Source organism: Schistocerca americana, chromosome 2, assembly GCF_021461395.2.
Source record: "Schistocerca americana isolate TAMUIC-IGC-003095 chromosome 2, iqSchAmer2.1, whole genome shotgun sequence".
Classification (NCBI taxonomy): domain Eukaryota; kingdom Metazoa; phylum Arthropoda; class Insecta; order Orthoptera; family Acrididae; genus Schistocerca; species Schistocerca americana.
Window position 1 is genome coordinate 27,023,163 of NC_060120.1, and position 26,785 is coordinate 27,049,947.

General features: G+C 43.5%; 1 protein-coding gene across 2 annotated transcripts in view; it reads right to left on the reverse strand.

The window, feature by feature from the left end:
- The window catches only part of LOC124593729 (ankyrin repeat and fibronectin type-III domain-containing protein 1), a 720,649-nt gene extending 694,447 nt beyond the window's left edge, over positions 1-26,202 (reverse strand). For both annotated transcript variants that reach the window (XM_047132056.1, XM_047132055.1), the window contains exon 1: positions 25,816-26,202. The gene's annotated coding sequence lies outside the window, so the exon portion shown is untranslated. The remainder of the gene's footprint in view (positions 1-25,815) is intronic.
- Positions 26,203-26,785: the final 583 nt, after the last annotated feature.

Sequence of the window (26,785 nt, forward strand, 5' to 3'; positions counted from 1 at the left end):
TTGAAGATTTGTCTGATGTGATAGAAGACGAAACAGGAGTCGATTTAGAAGAGATAGGGGATCCAGTATTACAATCGGAATTTAAAAGAGCTTTGGAGGACTTACGGTCAAATAAGGCAGAAGGGATAGATAACATTCCATCAGAATTTCTAAAATCATTGGGGGAAGTGGCAACAAAACGACTATTAACGTTGGTGTGTAGAATATATGAGTCTGGCGATATACCATCTGACTTTCGGAAAAGCATCATCCACACAATTCCGAAGACGGCAAGATCTGACAAGTGCGAGAATTATCGCGCAATCAGCTTAACAGCTCATGCATCGAAGCTGCTTACACGAATAATATACAGAAGAATGGAAAAGAAAATTGAGAATGCGCTAGGTGACGATCAGTTTGGCTTTAGGAAAACTAAAGGGACGAGAGAGGCAATTCTGACGTTACGGCTAATAATGGAAGCAAGGCTAAAGAAAAATCAAGACACTTTCATAGGATTTGACGACCTGGAAAAAGCGTTCGACAATACAAAATGGTGCAAGCTGTTCGAGATTCTGAAAAAAGTAGGGGTAAGCTATGGGGAAAGGCGGGTCATATACAGTATGTACAACAACCAAGAGGGAATACTAAGAGTGGACGATGAAGAACGAAGTGCTCGTATTAAGAAGGGTGTAAGACAAGGCTGTAGCCTTTCGCCACTACTCTTCAATCTGTACATCGAGGAAGCAATGATGGAAATAAAAGAAAGGCTCAGGAGTGGAATTAAAATACAAGGTGAAAGGATAGCAATGATACGATTCGCTGATGACATTGCTATCCTGAGTGAAAGTGAAGAAGAATTAAATGATCTGCTGAACGGAGTGAACAGTCTAATGAATACACAGTATGGTTTGAGAGTAAATCGGAGAAAGACGAAGGTAATGAGAAGTAGTAGAAATGAGAACAGCGAGAAACTTAACATCAGGATTGATGGTCACGAAGTCAATGAAGTTAAGGAATTCTGCTACCTAGGCAGTAAAATAACCAATGACGGACGGAGCAAGGAGGACATCAAAAGCAGACTCGCTATGGCAAAGAAGGCATTTCTGGCCAAGAGAAGTCTACTAATATCAAATACCGGCCTTAATTTGAGGTAGAAATTTCAGAGGATGTACGTCTGGAGTACAGCATTGTATGGTAGTGAAACATGGACTGTGAGAAAACCGGAACAGAAGAGAATCGAAGCATTTGAGATGTGGTACTACAGACGAATGTTGAAAATTAGGTGGACTGATAAGGTAAGGAATGAGGAGGTTCTACGCAGAATCGGAGAGGAAAGGAATATGTGGAAAACACTGATAAGGAGAAGGGACAGGATGATAGGACATCTGCTAAGACATTAGGGAATGACTTCCATGGTACTAGAGGGAGCTGTAGAGGGCAAAAACTGAAGAGGAAGACAGAGATTGGAATACGTCAAGCAAATAATTGAGGACGTAGGTTGCAAGTGCTACTCTGAGATGAAGATGTTAGCGCAGGAAAGGAATTCGTGGCGGGCCGCATCAAACCAGTCAGTAGACTGATGACCAAAAAAAAACTGCTGGAAACGTCGTCGAACTGTTCGTGCAGATGGTTGTTGTCTGGGTAACCTTCCCATCTGTTGACTGTGGGATCGAGACGTGGCTGCACGATACCACAACTAACATGTGATTACATTTTCATCCTGAGAAATCAGTACCCAGAACAACCACCTCTGGCCGCAATAACGGCCTTAATAAGCCTGGGGGTTGAGTCAAACAGAGCTTGGATGGCGTATAGAGGTACAGGTGGCCATGCAGCTTCAACACGATACCACAGTTCATCAAGAGTAGTGACTGGCGTATTGTGACGAGCCAGTTGCTAGGACACCCCTGACCAGACGTTTTAAATTGGTGAGAGATCTGAAGAATGTGCTGGCCAGGGCAGCAGTTGAACATTTTTTGTATCAAGAAAGGCCCGTACAGGACCTGCAACATGCGGTCGGGCATTATCCTGCTGAAATGTAGGGTTTCGCAGGGATCGAATGAAGGGTAGAGCCTCGGGTCGTAACACATCTGAAATGTAACGTCCACTGTTCAAAGTGTGGTCAGTGCGAACAAGAGGTGACCGAGACGTGTAACCAATGGCATCCAATACCATCACACCGAGTGATACGCCAGTATGACGATGACGAATATACGCTTCCGAAGTTCGTTCACCGCGATGTCTCCAAACACCGATGCGACCATCATGATGCTGTAAACAGAACCGGGATTCATCCGAAAAAATGACGTTTTGCCATTCGTGCACTCAGGTTCGTCGTCGAGTACACCATTACCGGCGTTCCTGTCTGTGATGCAGCGTCAAGGGTAACTGCAGCCATGGTCTCCGAGCTGATAGTCCGTGCTGCTGCAAAGGTCGTCGAACTGTTCGTGCAGATGGTTATTGTCTTGCAAACGTACCCATCTGTCGACTCAGGGATCGAGACGTGGCTGCACGACCCGTTACACCCATGCGGATAAGATACCTGTCATCTCGACTGCTAGTGATATGAGGCCGTTGGGATCCATCACGGCGTTCCGTATTACCCTCCTGAACCCAGCGATTCCATATTCTGCTATCACTCATTGGATCTCGACCAACGGGAGCAGCAATGCCGCGATACGATAAACAGCAATCGCGATAGGCTACAATCCGACCTGTATCAAAGTCAGAAACGTGATGTACGCATTTCTCCTCCCTACATTTCTCCTCCTTACACGAGGCATCACAACAACGTTTCACCAGGCAACGCCGGTCAACTGCTGTTTGTGTATGAGAAATCGGTTGGAAACTTTCCTCATGTCAGCACATTGTAGGTGTCGCCACCGGCGCCAACCTTGTGTGAATACTCTGAAAAGCTAATCATCTGCATATCGCAGCATCTTATTCCTGTCGGTTAAATTTCGGGTCTGTAGTACGTCGTGGTGTAGAAATTTTGATGGCCAGTAGTGTAGAAGCACCGTTTGCTCATGGGCAGTTCCTAAGAAAACCCCAAAAAACCATGATTTTCGGTACGAAAAGCACCAGCTGTGCGGGGGGGTGGGGGGGGGGGGGGGGGGACGCTCTCTTCTATAATGTATATTCATGGTAGATCGTCGAAATTTTTATAGCAGTTTCTTATGACGATATTCTCGGAGAACTTCGAAACTTTTTTCGATATCGTTATCCTTTACTGATACCCAGAGGCTCAAATTTACAGTACTTGTGTTCGTAAAATATGTACGTAATATCCGGTATGAGACGTAAATGTATTTTTAACAGATGGCAAGAGTTGTGTAGTCATTATAAGGGTTCTGAGATCGCCAAACTAAGTTTTCAGTAAGCATTTTGTCGCCAATAGAACCCTTTGACGCCCTGTGTCTGTATAATGGGCACTTTACGACTGTACAAGTACGCCCAAAGTGCTACTACAGTGACAAAAAAACCGGGTAAAAAGGGTCTAAACATGTCTGTAAAGAACTTAAAATTCCTGCCAAAAATTAGGTAAAACTGGAAAGACTGCAAATTCAGTAAAATATCTCTAATAATATTCTTAGTCTCTAAGATAGAAATCATAAGGCGAGCATTTTCGACGAATTTCGATCGAAGAGAGAAGAATCCAGAAAAACGTAAATAAAACGATTTTTTACCTTATACTATGCCCATTTATTTGTTGTGTACGTGTGTCAAAGTACGAGGGTCGTTCAGTAAGTAATGCCCCACATTTTTTTAAAAGCCATTAATTTACACAGACAGCTGTCCTGGTTGGTGCTTCACATCTGATGTTTGTTCTGCACGCCGGTGAAATTTCGAACCGTTCTGGCAGATGGCAGAGCCGTAGTACAACGTCAAAATGGCGTCTACATGTGACTCAAAGTACAAGAAGCAGTGTGCTGTTATTGAATTCTTTTGTGCAGAAAAAGAAACGCGGGTAAATCTATAAACGTTTGTATCCAATGTATGGCGATGCTGCAGTTGATAGAAGTACAGTTGGGTGATGGGTAGAGAAAGTTACAGCCTCAGGAAATGCAGAGACAGAGCTCCATGATCAGCCACGCTCCGGACGTCCTGTCACAGCCACTGCTCCAGACATGCTGAATCGTGCGGTCGCCGACCGGTGCATCGCAACTTGACGACTAGTTCTGTAGTTGTCGGTCAGTTTTGGAAGTGCGTCTGCAATGACAGAGACTCTCGGATATTCCAATAGGTGCTCACGATGGGTTACACGAATGCCCATAGCGGAGCACAAGATTCACAGGAAGGCCATTTCATCTGAATTGTTGGGGCGTTTTGAGACCGTTGGAGAGGCCTTTCGGGGGACGAAATCTGGGTGCTCCACTTTGCACCGGAAACAAAAAGGCAGTCCATGGAGTGGCATTATCCTCATTGCGCCATTCTCGTGGATGTGGTGTGAAGAGGGTCAACAATCAATTCAGAGGCATACGTGAAGGCTCTTAATAAACTGTGGACGCGTTCGATCAGGCAAGCACGCAGCAGAAATCTTGCTCCAACACGATAATGCCTGCCCACACACAAGTCTGAGAAACTGGGAACAGATCGCCAAATAGGATTGGACATACACCCTACAGTCCAGACCTGGTACCCTCGGACTTCCAACTCTTTGGGTCGCTTAACGATTCTCTACGGGGAACACACTTTGAAGATGACGAGAGTGTCAGTCACGCACTGAAAACATGGCTATGCCTACAGGGCGAGAGCTTTTACCAACAAGGAATACATGCTCTCCTACAACACTGGCTGGCGTACGGCCAAAGAACGTGATGGAGACTACGTAAAAAAATAAAACATGGACAAGACATGTTGATGTATATCGTCACCAAATTCTGACTTTTAACAATAAATACGTTCCGAGGAAAAAAAGTGAGGCATTACTTATTGAACCACCCTCGTATATAAATGAATCGAAGTGTACAAATAAACTGTCAAAACTTCACTGACTGATAGAATTCGTTTTATATAGGCAGCACGCCTTGCTTCGTCAGGGAAAAAAAGGCAAGCAGCGGAAAAATGCTCCTGCTAGACTACAAAATAGGCGAATAAGTTTCTCTTTGAAAGCAGCTGCGTCAATCATCATTCCCGCTTCCTCACCAAAGAATTTGGCATGCGAACATATACGCGCGTTTTTGTGCTGAATGTGAGATTTAGGGAGACGGTGAGAGAGGAAACAATGATATGTGGGAGAGAAGGAGACAGTGAATATGGGGGAGATAAAGTGGCAATGAAAGAGAAAGAGCGTTGGATGAAGACAACAGCAGTGCAACCGAACAAAGAGGAGATGCTGATGGTCAGTGGGAGGCAGTGAAAGAGAAAGAGAGAAGGATGGAGACAGCAGTGGGAGAAAAAGCGAAAGGAGACAGTGGAAATAGAAATGCAGATGCTTACAGGCTGTACATAGGATTTAGGGGTCGCAACCTTCCCAGACCAGATATAGGAGAAGGCACATTTCGGGCCGAATTTTTATACAACTGGGTGTAGGGCAGGAAAGAAGTCGGAATCCCCAGAATTTCTGAACTGATGATGTGTGGTAGAGACAGTGGCATAGGGGAATAAAGACAAAAAGGGGGCAATGTAAGTAAGAAGAGGATGCAGTGGCAGTGGGATATTCGCTTAATCGGAGAAAAAGGAGACAGTGAGTGAGAGGCACGAATAGATAGTGACAGTGAGATTCTGAGTATGAAGGCGTAACTACAAAGAGAGATTGAGTAAAAGTGTTCAGAATGATCTGTGTTCAAAGTACGCGAATATGTTCGGACGCCAAAATTTTTGGTGGGAAAGACGGAATGAAGATTGAGGCAGCTGGTTGCCCACTCTTCTAAAGAGGATCATATTCGGCTTCTTTGTGCTCCTTTTTCCGCTTGTTTTTAGTGAGTGTGTTTGCCGAGTGTTTGAGAAACTGAAGAAAATCTGCAGATGTGAAGGTAATTCGAGAGAACCGCATTATAGAGGCGTTACTGCTTACAACGTTTACAGGCTTGAAGTTCCAGGAGGCTGTTCGAGTGCGACGCAAAGTTGCAACTCCTGAAGACGATACTGGAGTACAGGAAGGCCTTCAGAGGATCGACGATTGGTGTAAAGGTTGGTAGTTGTCTCTGAACGTAAATAAAAGTAATGTACTGCGCAACTGCAGGCGAAGAGATCCACTACCGATCGGTTACACCGTTCACTACAAATGAATGGAAACAGTAACTGTCGTAGAATACCCAGGAGCGACCTGAAGTGGAATGATCTCATAGAACAAACTGTACCTAAATCTGATGCCTTGCAAAGATTCATTGGGAGACTCATAAGAAAATGTAATTCATCCGCGAAAGGAGAGACTTACATAATACTCACACGAGCGATTTTTGAGTACTGCTCGTCAGCCGGCCCTTACCAGGCCAGGTTAATAGAAAGGAGAGAGAAAATTCAACAAAGACTGTTACGTCACGTCTCGGGATCGTTTAGCAAGCGCGGGAGCGTAGTGGAGATTCTCTGCAATCTCCAGCGGAAGATGCTGGAAGAGAACCGTTCTGCACCACGAAGAGGTTCACTGCTGAAGTTCCTAGAGCGTACGTTCTAATGAGGATTGGGCAACATGTTACTCCCTGCCACATACGTCTCTTAAAATGACCAAAATGACCACAATGAGAAAATCGGGGAAATTGGAGCTCATACAAAGGTTTACCGACAATCGTTCTCCTCATACACATTTCCCGAATAAAACAGAGAAGGGCGGGAGGTAGTGGTCTTAGAGGTACACTCTGATACATACCGTGAAGCGGCTTATGCTGTATAGACTGTGGAGTTACTGGACTCACATTTCAGACGAGAGAGGTTCAAATCCCAGTTCCATCATCAAGATTTAGTTGAACATAAAGTACTTCAGGCTAATACCGGCACTGTTCCCTTAACAGGCCAAGGCGAATTTCAGCTTCTCCAGTAGGAATACCGTCCCTAACAACTTCTTCCTAACTTCTGAATTATGTCGTCCGCTGTATGCACAGCAGGACGACATAATTCTGAAGTTACGAAGAAGTTGTCATACTTCGCAGGACAGCAGCGAATACAGGTTGTCGCACACCTTTTGGGTCAAATAGAAAAAGTGATTGTAGGTCCAACCAGTGGTCGAAAATCCATATTTGCTGCGTTATCGACATACACAGCGAACACCGCGTAACAATAACGTAGCTCATAGTAAAACAATAACGTAGCTCATAGTAATTGTTCAAAGCGACGACCGAACAGATGAATGCGCTTGCTAGGGTCCAAGCTGCCTTTCTCCCGGTACAACAGACACCAGAGATCTTTGAGAGGGTGCGGGCAGAACTTCATTACCTGTTGCCACGCATGCACTGAGACTGTGGGTCGTCCCTTTCAACAATTACTTTGAGCTACGTTGTTGTTGTGGCTGGCTCATGTTACGCGTTGGATTAAACCTTGGTTAGCTATTCTGTGTTTAGTCTCCCGCTATTATAGCGATTATGCTGTTATCCTCTCTCTCCGCGAGTGGCAGCAGCGGTGTGTATCGATATTCGCTTCTTGTACTAACTTTGGTCTGGCGCTTATAGTTTCCGGCTGTGCTGTGTGCGAGGAGTTGGTCGGTTGGCGTGGAGCAGCGAGGAAATTTCCGCGGTGCGCAGTTTGGCCGGGGGATGCTGGCGGCGTCTACGCGAGGTAGGAGTGTGTGGTGCTGTTCTGATTGCTACGAGGTCCATGGCTCACCTAGCCGATTTTTAAATTAAGGTTGTTTGGCCCTTAAGGGGTAAGATTGTTTGAGCCTTCAGCCTAATTTGAAGAACTCTTTTAAGTAAGGGGGTTGGCCTTTTTAAAAATTTAATTTTGTTGAGTCTTGAGCGATGGGCCTTCACCCGATTTTGAATCACAGTTATTTTGCTCTCAAGGTGTCGGATTGTTTGGGCCTTCAGCCTAATTAAAGAACTGTTTTAAGGTAAGGCATTTTGGCCTTCGCAAAATTTATTTTGGTTTGAGTCTTAAGAGATGGGCCTTCAGCCGATTTTAAAAAAAATTAAAGTTGTTTTGCTCTTAAGGTGTGAAATCGTTTGGGCATTCATCCTAATTGAAAGAACTGATTTGGCTCAAATGGCTCTGAGCACTATGGGACTCAACTGCTGAGGTCATCAGTCCCCTAGAACTTAGAACTAGTTAAACCTAACTAACCTAAGGACATCACAAACATCCATGCCCGAGGCAGGATTCGAACCTGCGACCGTAGCGGTCTTGCGGGTCCAGACTGCAGCGCCTTTAACCGCACGGCCACTTCGGCCGGCTAGAACTGATTTAAGATAAGACCTTCTGCCATTCAAATTTCTGATTTTGATTTGAGTTTTAAGTTATTGGCTTTTAGCCGATTTTAAATTAAAGTGGTCTAGGCCTTAAGGCATGAGATTGTACGTCGTGTTCAGCCGGTTATTAAGTTCCAAAAATTAATGCTGTGTTTTTTTTTTTTAATTTTCCTGGCTGTTGTAATGATTGGTCAAATAAATAAAGTTTTACGTTCGAGTGTAACTGACAGCCGCTTATTTTGGCCCCTTTCCACAATTTAAGCTACCTGTCCTGTCCTGCGGGTTTAGCAGGGCATCTCAGCAGTGTACTCTGCGTATGTCCATAAAACAATAAATATGCACTTCCAACAATTGATTTACACTCTCAGTATAATCGGTTTGGACCCAATATCACCTGTTTGAGTCTCGTTTTGTATTTCAATAAGATTGTATGACTTCTAAACGTATTTTACCCTTTTGGTTCGTGGTGGGTTCCTATACATTCATTTTATTACTGGCGCCACAGCAGTATTAATTCGATATAAGCTTAAATATCGAATTTTGTGTTGGCTGATTATCAGATAGACTGAAAGTAGTACTACTTATGGGTTTGTCTATTGCCAGCTCACGTTGTTACATAGAATTGACTCTCTATAAAAATTACGAGCTGTGATGTAGCACCGTCACGAAATATGCTTTTCACTCAAAACATCTACAGGGTGAACCAGAAATCCGCCGACAAAATTTCGGACGTTGTTTGGGGATACTTCCGGAGTATATTGGTATAAGGGACGGATCTTTGGTGGCTCGATACAGAGTAATAATGTAATTGTGATTTTTTCGGTTTGTTACCTCCAGTCACCTTTGTTTCCAACAGTGAAAAGCCTGTAATTCGCAATCACTAACATGCACGACACATATCACAGAGTAATGCAATAAGGCTCACGCAGATCTGAAAGTACTGTGACGTGGACCTTCGTTGCGGAAACGGCTCACCACAGCGTTGGCGTCTGTTATTTCATTGCGTTCAGAGAACCAGTACGAGATGCATAGCTCGCAACCTCCTGTTAGCATACATATCCATGTCTCTGTGTTTCAGTCTTAACGTACAACCATCAACGCCGGGAAAACAAAGCCTAAATATAACTGATGAGTACTGAAAGCGCGCTTGAGAGGGATTAGTAGAATGGGTATTATAGTTAAGAGCAAGTTCGGAAACAAACATGACACACGGTGTATATTGTAGGCCTTTACACTTTTCTGGGGTTATTTTCTGTGACATAGAGAAACGAAGATGAATTGGGTTCAGACATCAAACGAAATGCAAGTAGTCTGAAACGAGACAATGGAGATCTCAGTCCCTTGTACTAAAATACAAGGAAAATAGCTCTGAACGACGTCCGAAATTTTGTCGGTGGAGTTATGGTTCACTCGTATATCATATGACTCCACAAGTGTACAGTTGAAAAAGTTTACCCACAATTTTCTGTTATATAACTTCCCTTATCCTAAGCAAGGCAGCCAAAGAGCAAAATTTTATGCTGTCAAAACTGAAATGGAGAACACTAATGAATATATCAGGCATATGGCGAACATCTGCTTGATATAGTCCAACAGATTTTCAGAGCTAGCTACACATTTTCCGTTGTGAAGGCAGAGCTGGCCCTAGACTTTCGTAAAATAATACAAGCAATCATTCCCCCACGACCAATTTCTGAACAAAGTGAAAGGAAACATATGTGTACTACGCAAAGTATTTTGCACTGATTTCCAGGACCTACTTTTCAATCTTTAATTCCGTTTCGTCGCCTTTTTTTGAGGGGGGAATGATTTTTTTGGGAGGGGGGGGGGGGGAGAAACCTCGTTCAAGAACAGTAATCCTTCGAACAGAATGCATAAACACTGTCTCAAAAAATTAGCATTGTTGTTGTTGTTGTTGTGGTCTTCAGTCCTGAGACTGGTTTGATGCAGCTCTCCATGCTATTCTATCCTGTGAAAGCTTCTTCATCTCACAGTACCTACTGCAACCTACATCCTTCTGAATCTGCTTAGTGTATTCATCTCTTGGTCTCCCCCTACGATTTTTACCCTCCACGCTGCCCTCTAATACTAAATTGGTGATCCCTTGACGCCTCAGAACATGTCCTACCAACCGATCCCTTCTTCTGGTCAAGTTGTGCCACAAACTCCTCTTCTCCCCAATCCTATTCAGTACCTCCTCATTAGTTATGTGATCTACCCATCTAATCTTCAGCATTCTTCTGTAGCACCACATTTCGAAAGCCTCTATTCTCTTCTTGTCCAAACTATTTACCGTCCATGTTTCACTTCCATACATGGCTACACTCCATACAAATACTTTCAGAAATGACTTCCTCACACTTAAATCTACACTCGATGTTAACAAATTTCTCTTCTTCAGAAACGCTTTCCTTGCCATTGCCAGTCTACATTTTATATCCTCTCTATTTCGACCATCATCAGTTATTTTGCTCCCCAAATAGCAAAACTCGTTTTCTACTTTAAGTGTCTCATTTCCTAATACCCTCAACATCACCCGACTTAATTCGACTACATTCCATTATCCTCGTTTTTGCCTTTGTTGATGTTCATCTTATATCCTCCCTTCAAGACACCATCCATTCCGTTCAACTGCTCTTCCAAGTCCTTTGCTGTCTCTGACAGAATTACAATATCATCGGTGAACCTCAAAGTTTTTATTTCTTCTCCATGGATTTTAATACCTACTCCGAATTTTTCTTTTGTTTCCTTTACTGCTTGCTCAATATACAGATTGAATAACATCGGGGAGAAGTTACAACCCTGTCTTACTCCCTTCCCCCTTTCATGTCCCTCGAGTCTTATAACTGCCATCTGGTTTCTGTACAAATTGTAAATAGCCTTTCGCTCCCTGTATTTTACCCCTGCCACCTTTAGAATTTGAAAGAGAGTATTCCAGTCAACATTGTCAAAAGCTTTCTCTATGTCTACAAATGCTAGAAACGTAGGTTTGCCTTTCCTTAATCTTTCTTCTAACATAAGTCGTAAGGTCAGTATTGCCTCACGTGTTCCAGTATCTCTACTGAATCCAAACTGATCTTCCCCGAAGGCGGCTTCTACTAGTTTTTCCATTCGTCTGTAAAGAATTCGTGTTAGTATTTTGCAGCTGTGGCTTATTAAACTGAATGTTCGGTAATTCTCACATCTGTCACCACCTGCTTTCTTTGGGATTGGAATTATTACATTCTTCTTGAAGTCTGAGGGTAGTTCGCCTGTCTCATACATCTTGCTCACCAGATGGTAGAGTTTTGTCAGGACTGGCTCTCCCACGGCCGTCAGTAGTTCTAATGGAATGTTGTCTACTCCGGGGGCCTTGTTTCGACTCAGGTCTTTCAGTGCTCTGTCAAACTCTTCACGCAGTATCGTATCTCCCATTTCATCTTCATCTACATCCTCTTCCATTTCCATAATATTGTCCTCAAGTACATCGCCCTTGTATAGACCCTCTATATACTCCTTCCACCTTTCTGCTTTCCCTTCTTTGGTTAGGATTTGGTTTCCATCTGAGCTCTTGATGTTCATACAAGTGGTTCTCTTATCTCCAAAGGTCTCTTTAATTTTCCTGTAGGCAGTATCTATCTTACCCCTAGTGGGATAAGCCTCTACATCCTTACATTTGTCCTCTACCCGTCCCTGCTTAGCCATTTTGCACTTCCTGTCAATCTCGTTTTTGAGACGTTTGTATTCCTTTTTGCCTGCTTCAATTACTGCATTTTTATATTTTCTCCTTTCATCAATTAAATTCAATATTTCTTCTGTTACTCAAGGATTTCTACTAGCCCTCGTCTTTTTACCTACTTGATCCTCTGCTGCCTTCACTACTTCATCCCTCAAAGCTACCCATTCTTCTTCTACTGTATTTCTTTCCCCCATTCCTGTCAATTGTTCCCTTATGCTCTCCCTGAAACTCTGTACAACCTCTGGTTCTTTCAGTTTATCCAGATCCCATATCCTTAAGTTCCCACCTTTTTGCAGTTTCTTCAGATTTAATCTACAGGTCATAACCTGGTTCCTAAATCTCTGTCTTACCATTATATAATCTATCTGATACCTTTTAGTATCTCCAGGGTTCTTCCATGTATACAACCTTCTATCATGATTCTTAAACCAAGTGTTAGCTATGATTAAGTTGTGCTCTGTGCAAAATTCTACCAGGCGGCTTCCTCTTTCATTTCTTAGCCCCAATCCATATTCACCTACTACATTTCCTTCTCTCCCTTTTCCTACACTCGAATTCCAGTCACCCATGACTATTAAATTTTCGTCTCCCTTCACTATCTGAATAATTTCTTTTATTCCATCATACATTTCTTCAATTTCTTCGTCATCTGCAGAGCTAGTTGGCATATTAACTTGTACTACTGTAGTAGGTGTGGGCTTCGTATCTATCTTGGCCACAATAATGCGTTCACTAAGCTGTTTGTAGTAGCTTACCCGCGTTCCTATTTTCCTATTCGTTATTAAACCTACTCCTGCATTACCCCTATTTGACTTTGTGTTTATAATCCTGTAGTCACCTGACCAGAAGTCTTGTTCCTCCTGCCACCGAACTTCACTAATTCCCACTATATCTAACTTTAACCTATCCATTTCCGTTTTCAAATTTTCTAACCTACCTGCCCGATTAAGGGACCTGACATTCCACGCTCCGATCCGTAGAACGTCAGTTTTCTTTCTCAATTAGCATTGGCGATGCGTTAATATCTCAGGTAATATATGAGGCAGCCAAGCCGTCCAACGTTAGTCGAATTCACCTGAAAGTATTTTTAATTCCTCGCTTTCCTGTTTTGTGTTTTTTACCTGCTAAATTCATAAACAAGAGAGGGTTGAGAGAGAGAGAATCTGAATTAATGCGCCGCATTAAAACGTGCTTTACAGATGGCGCCATTAGTTGCGTAACAAATAGCCTTCTTGTTTAGGGATTTAATTAACTTTGGGAACAAATGTATAATGGCCTGAATCGCTGTTGCCATTTGACAGTGGAGATGGAAAAATAATGCCGCTAATTTAGCGTCCTTACGCAGCCTGAATATAACAAGCGCCTGAGAGGTCGTGTTGCTCAGCAGGTACAGTAAGCACTCACAACACACACTCGTTGCGCTCATGTGGAAGATGCAGATGGTGGCTGTGTGAGGCACTCCACTGTAATTAACTTCATATTTCACAGAGTTCGTTGGAAGCAACTTGCCCGAACCGGCGAAAACGTGCGGTCCTCTCTCGTGAAAATAACAGCACATTTTTCTATAGTTAAAGAAGCAGATTAATTCAAGAAATATTCAGCCGTGGTGCAAAATATAGAAAAAAAATGTATTTTTGGAAATTAAATTGCTGTCTAAAGTGTAGCAACTAGTACAATATTAATAACGATGGAAGGAAGATTACCGTTTAGCACACCGTCGATGACGAGGTAATTAGAGACAGAGCACAATATCGGACTGTTTTGTTAAGGCTGGAATTACACTATCAGATTTTCTTAGACAAAGAAATGTCATCAAATATTCATCATAGTTTCTTTCACAAAGATATTTGACGTGGCACAAATAGGGATATTATAGTGTCATCAAATTTCCTTTGATAAAGATCTTTGACGTCACGGTTTCTTCGGAGTGGCCGCCGGAAACTTATTACTGTGCTCTGAAGTTGCATGTAGCAGAGTTGCACCACATTTACATTTGGAAGAGGAGCAAAGGAAAAGAAAAAGGAGACATATTTGCGTGAAGCTCTGGGTTTCACGGCGAGATGATACAAGCATCCCACAAAATATGTTACGGTAGCTGCCACAAAATATGTTACGGTAGCTGCAAGTGGTGGACGAAAAATCGTATGAATAGTTACTTGCGAATGGACGAGATTACATTTCAATATGTGTTCTAGAAAGTGGCTCTTCTTATTACGAAGCATAACGGTCGCCTCAGAAATGCTAAATTAGCAAAAGACAGATTTAACGAGACGCTGCGATTTCTTGCAAGAGGAGAAAGCTACTCTAGTTTACAGTATACCACTCGAATACAGCAGGGTACATTAATGAAGATAATAATACCAGAAACGTGTGAAGATATTTACAAAGCACTGAAGGAAGAATATGTGAAGCAAATAACTGTTTACCACATACTGCAGTCATTAAGAAATACTTTTATTTCTGTGAAAGCTGTAGAATTTCTCCTTTATATCCTCTGGGGTACATCCTGGCAGTACGTTATGGCTAATCGCCTCTCCTTTTTTTTTATAGCTCTCGCTTCTTCTTATTCTATTTTTGTATCATCGCGAGTTACACAGTGCTACATCTGCCTCGTATATTTCTATCAGTTTCGTCGGAGAAGAGAAGCACCATGTAAATTTCAAAGCCAAGGCGATAAACATTGAATGTCAGGCAGCATCGGCAATGCTAACGCTTCAAGCGTTTATATTTCTCCATGCATTAAACTAAAGACGAACGCTTTTTTTGATCAAATCTAAGGCGAGGCGCTTGATTTGGTCAAAGAAACTTTGTCCAAAGCTTTCAAATTTTATGTGATAAAGAAATTTCGTCAAAGAAAATTTAATAGTGTAATACGGCCTAAGGACGGCGAAGGTAATCGACCGCGCCCTTTCAAAGGAACCACCCCAGCATTTACCTGGAGAGAGGGGCGAAATCAAATGTTAAAATGGTTCAAATGGCTCTGAGGACTATGGGACATAACATCTGAGGTCATCAGTCCCCTAGGACTTAGAACTACTTAAACCTAACTAACCTAAGGACACCACACACATCCATGCCCGAGGCAGGATTCGAACTTGCGACCGTAGCGGTCGCGCGATTTCAGACTGAAGCGCCTAGAACCGCTCGGCCACAACGGCCGGCTAGGCGAAATCACGGAAAACAAAATCTAGATAGCGAAAGACGGATTTGAACCGCGGTCATTCCGAATGCGAGCCCGTTGTGCTTATCACTCCACCACCCCTAGCCATGAGTACAACATTAGAACAGAAATACAAATACGGCAGGAAACTGCAACAACATGTTAATTTAAAATAAGCTGCTGAACAAAATTCTTAGTCCCACAAGACGGTTCATTTTAGCACCAGTATTTTACGAAGGACTTGAAACAATTACACAGTGTCCACGGTACATTTCGAGCAATGACCGAAACGGGACTCTACAGAAGGCCACAGAATATCGTCATTCTCCGTCATTCTGTACAGTTTCTCAAAGAATCGGACCAAACTGCTAATAGTAATAAGTACCCTGCCCCATGGACGATGCATTCCTTGTGATGTATATAAGTATCTGAAGAATTTCGGAAATTTGGAGTTGAATATAACGGATGACTTACACTGTTATACAACGGAATAAATAGCAGTTTCCGTAGCCGAGCTCGCAAACACACCGTTGTACGAAGTTGCTCGACTAGGAGGTAGCCACTTCGAATCCAGGTTATGGACCATTGCGTAATTTCAGGATTTTACGTATGTAAAAGCTAAGTTGTTGACTTGACTAGTGCCTTCCACGTAAGCCACGCACGGTCGTGGCGCGCGGAACACTTGTCGGTGCTCCAACGCCATCCAGCGGGTGCCATGTCTTCCGCAGCGCAGACAGTTCGGCTTGACACTACAGCTCGAACCTTATGCCTGTCGGGTTTCTTGTCTACATTAAGTTCCTAATTGATGAAGCTTAAGCTTAAACTGAGGACACGCGACTGGTTCGTTAAAGTCAGTTGTACCTATGTACTCTACGGACTATTGTTTTGTTGTAATTTCCATCATAAGACTCTTGTAATATCTACAATATTTAAAAAGTTTTGTTTATTTTTCGTATCATTAGAGGATGGGATAATCCCGAAACGCGTCATTATAACAAACAATAAAGAAATTCACAAAAAACAGTGAATGATTTTGAGCAACCTTACACTCTATTTCATAATTAAAGAATATTCATTGACAGTATTTGGTCGGAAAGGGGTCAGAATGTGCTAGCTTGCATTTCCTGGGAACCATTGTGCAAATGACCTGGTTCAAATACTCGGTTTCTCCGTAGTGTCACACGGAGTGACATAGTGTGACGCTGTTAATGGTGACTGATGCGCCGGCTGGGGACGCTAAACTTGGCTACCCACGGTGTTATCCGAGAGGAGTGGTGCTCGCACTAGCTTTCATCCTCTTTCTTCTCTCTCTAACAACATATAGGTGATATCAAACTAAGCACACACTCGTTACAGTAACTTACGAAGGACAGACAAACTTATGATACAGCAGTCACATTTCATAAAAGAAAGTGTCATTGTTCGCATCGCGAGAAATAGGCGGCTGAATTACCAGTGGTGGGCATGGTCTCTCACTAAAAAATATCATATCACTTTACTTTTGCAATGGAATCGGACTCTATTTCTTATGCAGTTTTCCTTTTGCAGACCACCGTTACCGTATAACGGTAGACTTGCATCTTTATTCGTCAGCTACATGAAGCGTTCGCAATTGCGAATGTGGACAATTATCAGGTGTATGGTGGAATCACGACAACCAAAATTTGTGCCAGACCGGACCTCGAATCCGGATCCCACGCTTATCGCGAGCAGGGGCCATACCAGTAGGTTACTCGCGGCCTGCCAGTTTTGATTGTTGTCATTCCATTATGCTGTATTCGTTGTTGTCATATGGAAGTTCGGATCTGGCCATGAGTGTGCTCGAATAGCCGACTGGTAGGCGCCCGCTCCCCATAACTGGCGAGAAATCCAGTTCTGAGTCCCGGTCCAGGACAAATTTTCATCTTCGTTGATCTACGAGTATTATGGACCGTGGGACAACGGCTGGCATGTATTTCTGATGGAATAATTTACCAACAGCCGTATGTATAGTAGAAATTTATTTTATAAACTTCTTGTGTGCTACCAGTTTCGGCATTACATTGATGCCATCTTCAGGCCCCACAAGTCATAGTCGTAAAATCGCTATACACGAAAGGAGCCATATAACTGGATCCGTGTCGCCTGCCCACCAAGAGCTGTTGCATAACGATTTGATTCACGGATCCAGTTATATGGCTCCTTCCGTGTATAGCGATTTTACGACTATGACGTGTGGGGCCTGAAGATGGCATCAATGTAATGCCGAAACTGGTAGCACATAAGAAGTTTATAAAATAAATTTCTACAATACATACGGCTGCTGGTAAATTATTGCATCAAGAAAAACAAATTTTCATTGTCGTCATTCCATTATACAGGTGATGGTTGTCCATATTCGTAACTGCGAATACATATCATGTATTTCATAATGGCTGTAGTCGTCGCAGTGCCTGTTCCTTCGGACATGCATGCATGTTTAACGGAACTTGGCGTCGTATCTCTGAACAAACCAGGCACTGCAATATCGTATTGAGCATGTCATGTTAGATGTTAAGCAGCATATTCAGGAACTAATAAAGTATCAATCGATTTCTAGACAGTAGCGGAATTCCTGTTTGTTTACTTCAAGCGTAAATACAGAAAAGGAGAAGAACATGACGTTTTCAGGTACGCTTATTGCGTCCCAGCCAAGACAGTGCACCAAGCTGTTGACAGTCGGAGAGGAAGTATCGCTGTGCAGAAATTACAAAACCTAGTACGGCAAGGAAAGCGTTTTTGAACAAGAGAAATTTGTTAACATCGAGTACAGAATTTAGTATCAGGAAACCTTTTCTGAAATTATTTGTATAGATTGTAGCCATGTATGGAAGAGAAACGTGGACGATAACTAGTTTAGACAAAAAGAGAATAGAAGCTTTCGAAATGTGGTGCTACAGAAGAATGCTGAAGATGTAGATGGGTCGATCACGTAGGTAATGAGGAGGTACGGTACGGAATAGAATTGGGGAGAAGAGGAATTTGTGGCACAACTTGACTAGAAGAAGGAATAGGTTGGTAGGACATATTCTGAGGCATCAAGGGATCACCAATTTAGTATTGGAGGGCAGCGTGGAGGGTAAAAATCGTAGAGGGAGACCAAGAGATGAATACTAAGCAGATTCAGAAGGATGTAGGTTGCAGTAGTTATTCGGAGATGAAGAGGCTTAGACAGGACAGAGTAGCTTGGAGGGCTGCATCAAACCAGTGTCTGGACTGAAGACCACAACAACAACAACAACAACAACAACAACAGTATGGGCTTGGGTGATGGAGCACCACGTGCTGGAAATATTTTCAGATTTCGAAGTCACAAAGAACACGATATACATTTGCACCTTCTATGATTAGATGGTCACGCTGTCATAGTCTAACTGTGAACTACCTCGCAAGAGAAGCACTGGGATGCTCAGTTTGTAAGTATTCCTCGTACAATTAAAAACGATTTATACATGAAGGGTGTGACGGAACAGAAGACATTTCAGCAGCAGAAAGGTAAATACTTACACTCTGTAAATCCATCTTTGTACGGAATGATTGAGAGACTTCGGCTGTTCAGTGTAAAATTTCGAATGTAATTTATTTTTGCGACTTGTTTCCGCGTTCCACTTCGCTGTCTTCTCTCCCACAGACTGACGTGTAGGAAGAATCCAAGCTCAGTTGATGAGCGAAGGGATCATGTTGTTGAAAGACAGGTCTACGGACACCAGTTATTGGAGACTGACCCTTATTTCGATTGCACATGACGCTGAATTCTTCCTAAACGTCGGTCAGGGGGCCTGAAGATCGCGTAGTGAAACGCCGAAACATTCGAAATATAGACAGATGAAAGTGTTTTTGATTTTACATTTTATTTTGCTAAACGTGTAGGTAGTATACATCCAACGTGATTTTAAACCTTAGTTTAAGATCAGACTCTGAAAACGTCAAACCACGTCACAGTTCGAGTGAGGACGGGGTGCTGATGTTATCTATATGTGCAGCCATTCTCTGCGAAGCCACCTCGCGGAAGATCATTCGGTACCACTTTCATTCCCTCCCTTTACTGTGTCACTCGCGAAAGGTTCATGGAAGGACGACTGTCCGTAAGCCTACCCAAGTTTTTTATTTTCTCTCGGAATTTCAGTAGTACAATTCTCCGTGACCCACAACATGACTCATGTAACGTCCGCCACCTGAATTACGGAGCTTCTTCGTAATGCTCTCGTGTCGACCACAAGACCTCGTGACGATATGTGCCGCTTTTCGTTGGACGTTTTCTATCTTTTCTACACTACTGGCCATTAAAATAGCTACACCACGAAGATGACGTGCTACGGACGCGAAATTTAACCGACAGGAAGAAGATGTTGTGATACGCAAATGATTAGCTTTTCAGAGCATTCACATAAGGTTGGCGCCGGTTGCGACACCTACAACGTGCTGACATGAGGAACGTTTCCAACCGATTTCTCGTACACAAACAGCAGCTGACCGGCGTTGCCTGGTGAAACGTTGTTCTGATGCCTCGTGTAAGGAGGAGAAATGAGTACCATCACGTTTCCGACTTTGATAAAGGTCGGATTGTAGCCTATCGCGATTGCGGTTTATCGTATCGCGACATTGCTGCTCGCGTTGGTCGAGATCCAATGACTGTTAGCAGAATATGGAATCGGTGGGTTCAGAAGGGTAATACGGAACGCCGTGCTGGATCCCAACGGCCTCGTATCACTAGCAGTCGAGATGACAGGCATCTTATCCGCATGGCTGTAAAGGATCGTGCAGCCACGTCTCGATCCTTGAGTCAACAGATGAGGACGTTTGCAAGACAACAACCATCTGCACGAGCAGTTCAACGACGTTTGCAGTTGCATTGACTATCAGCTCTGAGACCATGGCTGCGGTTACCCTTGACGCTGCACCACAGACAGGGGCGCCTGCGATGGTGTACTCATCGACGAACCTGAGTGCACGAATGGCAGAACGTCATTTTTTCGGATGAATCGAGATTCTGTTTACAGCATCATGATGGTCACATCCGTGTTTGGCGACATCGCGGTGAACGCACACTGGAAGCGTGTATTCGTCATCGCCATACTGGCGTATCACACGGCGTGATGGTATGGGGTGCCATTGGTTACACGTTTCGGTCACCTCTTGTTCGCATTGATGGCACTCCGAACAGTGTGCGTTACATTTCAGATGTGTTACGACCCATGGCTCTACCCTTCATTCGATCCCTGCGAATCCTTACATTTCAGCGGGATAATGCACGACCGCATGTTGCAGGTCCTGTACGGGCCTTTCTGGATACAGAAAATGTTCGACTGCTGCCCTGGCCAGCACATTTTCCAGATCTCTCACCAACTGAAAACTTCTGGTCAATGGTGGCCTAGCAACTGGCTCGTCACAATACGCCAGTCACTACTCGTGATGAACTGTGGTATCGTGTTGAAGCTGCATGGGCAGCTAGCTGTACCTGTACACGCCATGGAAGCTTTGTTTGACTCAATGCCCCGGCGTATCGAGGCCGTCATTACGACCAGAGGTGGTTGTTCTGGGCACTGATTTCTCAGGATGAAAACGTAATCACATGTTAGTTGTAGTATAATATATTTGTCCAATGAATACCCGTTTATCATCTGCATTTCTTCTTGGTGTAGCAATTTTATTGGCCAGTAGTGTATTAGTCCGGCCTGGTCACACTACTAATAAGGGAACCTCCCCATCGCACCCCCCTCAGATTTAGTTATAAGTTGGCACAGTGGATAGGCCTTGAAAAACTGAACACAGATCAATCGCGGAAACAGGAAGAAGTTGTGTGCAACTACGAAAAAATAAAATATACAAACTGAGTAGTCCATGCGGAAGACAGGCAATATCAAGGCTCATCTGATCTCAGAAGCGCCGTGGTCCTGTGGTTAGCGGGAGCAGCTGCGGAACGAGAGGTCCTGCCGGCACGCTAGCTCAGCGTGTTCGGTCAGAGGGTTACGTACCCTCTGTAATTAAAAAAAAAAAAAAAAAAAACTGAATTCAACGATCATCAACGAACTTAATCGGATGTCGTACGACGTCCGCCCCGATCAGATACAACGAACAAAAGCGAACAAAATGAGGAAAAAAAAAAGAGGTCCTTGGTTCAAGTCTTCCCTCGAGTGAAAATTTTAATTTTCTGTTTCCAGTTTATGTGACAAACTCTTATGTTTTCATCACTTTTTTGGGAGTGATTATCACATCCTCAAGAAAACCGAAATCGGGTAAGGTAGAAGAATCTTTTTACCCATTAGCCAAGTGTACAAGTTAGGTGGGTCGAGAACATATTCCTGTCATGTGACGCACATGCCGTCACCAGTGTCGTATAGAATATATCAGACGCGTTTTTCTGTGGAGGTATCGGTTTACCTATGACCTTGCGATCAAATGTTTTCGGTTCCCATTGGAGAGGCACGTCCTTTCGTCTACTAATCGCACGGTTTACCGGTGCGGTCGCAAAACACAAACACTAAACTTATTACAGTGAACAGAGACGTCAATGAACGAACGGACAGATCATAACTTTGCGAAAATAAAGAAATTAAACTTTTGACTGGAGGGAAGACTTGAACCAAGGACGTCTAGTTCCGCAGCTGCTCACGCTAACCACGGGACCACGGCGCTTCTGAGCACCATTAACCTTGATGTTGCCTATCTTGCGCATGGACTACTCAGTTTGTATATTTTGCTTATTTTTTCATAGTTCCACACAACTTCTTCCTGTTTTCTCGATTGATCTGTGTTCAGTTTTTCAAGGCGTATCCATTGTGCCAACTTATATCTAAATCTGAGGGGGGTGCGATGGGGAGGTTCCCTTGTAAGCAGTACTCAGGAATAGGTCGAATGGGTATCTGTAAGCCATTTCTTTCGTCGATGAATTACATTTCCTGAAAAATCTTAACCTAGCAGCTGCTTTTTTAGTAATTACTCTTTAGGCCACTTGAGGAGGTAACTCACAAATATTTTACATTAGCTACCGTTGAGAGTGAATTATTGCCAATAGCATAATGTCACGCTAATGGATCTCTTTGTCTATTTATTTTTAATACGTTATGTTTATTCACGTTCGGGGTCAACTTCCTGTTCCGATGTTCGATCCTGTACAGGTATTCTTCAGGTTCGCCAGTCTTCCTATCGACAACAGATCATCTACGAAAAGACTCACTGAGCTTCTGACGTTAACCAGTGGTACATTTATACACACTGTAAACAATAAGGACCGTACAACCATTAATTACTATACACTCAAAATTAGGCTATCTGGTTAGTTGATACAAAATAGAAGTTCGTAAATGATAACACGGAACTGAATCACGTAAAGTGGCTGCCCGCGGTGAGCGTGACTTATTTCAAAAGGGTCAGTTTACTTCATCCCTATTTTGGACCACAAAAATACCGTATAGTGTGCAAATTCTTAAAAAGGATTACAGGTATTTAACATTAATAAACGGGGGCAAATATTACTAGGGAAGCGAGCGAATCCTGTTTGCGAATCTGAGTCAAGGGACAAGAGAGTAATCACGACCTCTATATGAGAACCAAACGATCAGATAACACGAACACATGTGACTACGTCATCGGCAAACGTCAGCTGCTTATTTCAACACCCGACATATACCACAGACACGAGACAGGTTTCCACGCCATTAACTTTAGCGTGGATACTGTGTTAAAAAATGAGGTAGTGTGGTGAACACTTCTGTGACTGTTTTAATAGAGCAAACTGGTGATGCTAACGTCAACATTGATGGAGCTACTTCTTGTTTAACGTTACTCCTTCAAACTATCATTTGACTTAAAAACTGTAAATGACGGACGTTCTATGTGTGTCAAACAGGGCACCCCATTGTATAATGTGGTGATTTCAAACGTGAATCACGTAAAACATGTGAAGGGCTTATTTCAATAGTGGTACAAGTCAATTACCTCCACTTTTCTGTCTATAATGCTTCTGACATTAATGGTCCAAACAAACATAAAGAAAGGTTCATCTCTAGCAAGAAGCTATATGCTTGAATATTTCTGATATCTCAACTGCAGATTTTTCAGCGCTCATTTAACTTTAGGACTCTGAATCTCAGAATGAACAAAAGTGGACTTTTACCACTATTGACATTAGCCCTTCATATCACTGTATACCGTATCTGGCTGTATGTTGTGCTGGCTGTATGCAATATCTCGAAACGCCTGTTTAAATGTAAATACTGCTGAATAAAGAGTGCATTAGATATTGTCAGTGACATTCTTAATGTATTACAGAGTCTGTCTACTTCCCTGGTAACTCCTCTTCATAGTACGTTCCATGTATCAAGATGTTTTGCACACTAAATATTATTTTACTCAAAATGAACTACTGTGTGAAGTCTCCAGATGATTAACCATTTACAAATAAAAAAAATGGTTCAAATGCCTCTGAGCAGTTTGGGAGTTAACATCTGTGGTCATCAGTCCCCTAGAACTTAGAACTACTTAAACCTAACTAACCTAAGGACATCACACACATCCATGCCCGAGGCAGGATTCGAACCTGCGACCGTAGCGGTCACGCGGTTCCAGACTGAAGCGCCTAGAACCGCACGGCCACACCGGCCGGCTTACAAATAAAATTATATCCTGCAATAATTATATTTATAATTGATTGACAAATATTTTCGATTGCCACTCGATCAATATTATGCAAAAACGTGCACGGGGTCTGACAGAAAAGGTGGGTGGGTGGAGCAAGAAATCGACTAATAGTAGTTTCGCTCAAGATTGATATGTTTGTGGGTAGAGAAAACAAAGTACAATTTCTAACACAATGAAAACTTGTCGTTATTAACCACCAAACATACTACTGCTATATCACCTTGCAATCGGTGTCTTCTAACATAATGCACGTCACAGACATAGTGTACTTCGTATGAGACTTGTACATATCATTTTGCAGTTAGGTATGTAGCATCCAGATAAATGCGTATAATTCCTTTATTCACATATTTCGTAGTTTTTGACACTGGCTGTTAAGCACTAGGAAAAAGAAACATATCATGAACGGGAGGTATAATTTAAAACCTAGAGCCATCTGACATTTTCAGCTGCAAAGAGAGTAGCAGCTAACGACAGAATAGTTTTGAGATTTCATGTAAATAGCGTTGGGCACTCTTCATACTACCCACTATCCATTAGATGTTCTGACTTCCCTCAAACATACACTTGTGTGGTGATGTGGCGATGCAGAATGTGAGTACAGTTCGCTATCATCACAATCTTCTTTTCTGAGAGAGGTGGGGGGAAGTGACAGTTGCCCTACGCTACCTCTCTTTGGGTACGCCCTTTCACTTGTGTTGTTTCCACACTTTGTCCTGTATTACAGAGGGGCATGTAGGACGTCTTTCATGAAGTCACCTGCGTCAAGAAGAGATGAGAGATTTGACACGTGCGAATAACAGACGCTGTTAACACTACACTATGTACGTTGCCGCCGCGCACCGAAGTACATCAGTCACTGCACATTGCCTACAATTATGACGATCTACAGCGAGTATCGTATTTCCAAAACGCACACTGGCGTCTCGTAATATCTGCAGCTCATGTCTGACTGGAAAAATATCGAATAATCGAATAAGCATGCTGTGAATGCACGACTAACGATACAAAATAATCCGGTTGTTGTCCAGGGGAGCATCGATTATCGTTTTATTTGAAGGCTTTGTTTTGTGTGTATGCAACTAATTTTGAGGAGACTGGTACAGTAAGAAATATGCATAATTTAATACGTCCAATCTGCAGAGGGTATTGCTTCTTCTGGGGAAAGAATATTTTATATTTAATCTCATTTGATCTTGCTTATAGCCCAGTAAAAATGATGCCTTTCTATTCTTTGTGCATTTGCTCTCATAAAATAGTTCCTACATTACGAATTGTTTGTAAACATAAATGTATTGTGCAGCGTTTATCGAATTCGAAACGAGAACGATTTCGGCCTGTGAGTAGTATCGGAATATGCCGCGTAATTTCAAAGTTGTTGGAGACGCGGATTCGCTTAATCTTGATACAAAGGAGACGGAGCGCAGCAACATACTGGAAGCAAAAAGACTCACTGCTTTCCTCTGTGTAGGAACCACCTGTCTTGCCGGTATCCCCTTCTAAGCAGTCAGCAGGTCCCACACAGTGGGAGCCCTGTTTCCTTTAAGCTTCCCTCCCTTTTCCAGCTGCTTCCCTCCTGCGCATCCGACTGACAGCGAGCAGTGGGGCATACCGCCGGCGAGTGTTGGCAACCCTGCGCGGCAGTTTAACTTTTGTTTGTCACACCTGTGCGCCGCAGCTCCAGTGTTTTCCACTCCGCGTTTCAAATCTGCTCTGCTCTACATGACCACATGCACAACATACAAGGCCAACGAAACAAGTACCAGCTGCCAACTCACATATTCAGCACCAAAACAGCTCACACAGTAGACTACCTGCGCCTGCAGCGGTGAACATTCAACGTCCTAGCTTTTCGCCAAGACACTGTTCGTATGTGAATCAAAACTTACAAAATAAAATGATAATCTGGTACGCGATGAGTGCCGTCAGCCATACACGATATTTCAAATGGGTGAACTTACCTTCATGCAGAAGTTCCAGAGAAGCCTCTTTACAGCGTGCAGTATGCAATCACATTTTTGACAATGCACTTTGTGTGGGAATACTCCAGATTTAGAAGTATAGAAGGGAGGAAGTCACGCGTGGAATTACCACACTATCTTCAACATTGGTTACGATCAACACGCACTTCTGTTTGTATTTCACGGAACACTTTGCAGTTACACATGTTTGCGCTGGTCGGTATCACTCGTTTGTCTTCGGCAGATCGACGCTGTCAATCGGGCTCCGAAGCTGTGTGACCCCGCGACTGTCGGGATAAGAATTAAGCCGTCCCGTACACACACACACGTACACAAACACAGACACGGACAATATACAACTCGACGGAGGTGGCCACCGGAGGCGGTCAACTGGCTGGCGCGCGTCGGTTCGCCTTCATTGTCCCCTCCCTCCCTCCCACCCACCCGCGCTCGCTTCCCCCCCTCCCTCACCCCCCCCGTCCCCACCACCTTGGTGAGGAATCCGGTCTCCCCACTACACCGGCAGACACCCGTCAGCCGGGGCCCCTGCCGCTTGTTTCGTCTGTCTGCAGAAGGGTCCCGCCGACCCTCCAATTACAGACCTGGCAGGTAGATGGGATCTTAGCGAGACTGTTTTGTCTGGATCAGGTATGATGCCGGTGCAAAAATACAGACCGTTACCTACGCTATAAGACGACGCGACTGACCGACCTTGACAGTGAACTTCACTTGTGCTCCGTTCGAACCTGAAGCACCACACGGTGAACCAGTCACTTCCTGGGACTAAATCTTATCTCTGTCAACGTCGAGCAAGGTCGAAGAGCCGAGGCGAGTAACATCTGCCACAATTTTTACGGACAAGACGGCCACCCGACTGGCCCGTGAGAAGAGTGACCGAGGAGAAAGAAAGAGAGAGAGAGAGAGAGAGAGAGAGAGAGAGAGAGGGAGCTAATACCGGTTTGGGTGGCAG